The sequence below is a fragment of the Colobus angolensis genome, unplaced genomic scaffold (genome assembly GCF_000951035.1).
Source record: "Colobus angolensis palliatus isolate OR3802 unplaced genomic scaffold, Cang.pa_1.0 Scaffold21, whole genome shotgun sequence".
Lineage (NCBI taxonomy): Eukaryota > Metazoa > Chordata > Mammalia > Primates > Cercopithecidae > Colobus > Colobus angolensis.
The window spans coordinates 4,340,426-4,340,968 of NW_012115266.1; positions in this window are offsets into that span (position 1 = coordinate 4,340,426).

The following is a 543-nucleotide window of genomic DNA, read 5'->3' on the forward strand; positions in this document are numbered from 1 at the left end:
ACTCCTGACTTCAGGTAATCCGCTCACCTTGGCCTCCCAAAGTGCTGGGATTACAGGTGTGAGCTACCATGCCTGGCCTCAAAGACTTAAAAAAAAAACCCTCAAGGACTCCAGTTTGTTGCCCAGGCTGGAGTGCAGTGGCACGATCTCCGCTCACTGCAAGCTCCGCCTCCCTGGTCATGCCATTCTCCTGCCTCAGCCTCCTGAGTAGCTGGGAATACAGGTGCCCGCCACCACGCCTGGCTAATTTTTTGTATTTTTTTAGTAGAGATGGGGTTTCACCATGTTAGCCAGGATGGCCTTGATCTCCTGACCTCATAATTCACCCGCCTCGGCCTCCCAAAGTGCTGGGATTACAGGCGTGAGCCACCGCACCTGGCCGACAGCAGACTTTTTAAACCAGCATACAAAGCAAGACAGCAACGGAGCAGCAGGTTTTAGACATTACACCTTGGGCCGGGCGCGGTGGCTCAAGCCTGTAATCCCAGCACTTTGGGAGGCCGAGACGGGTGGATCACGAGGTCAGGAGATCGAGACCATCCT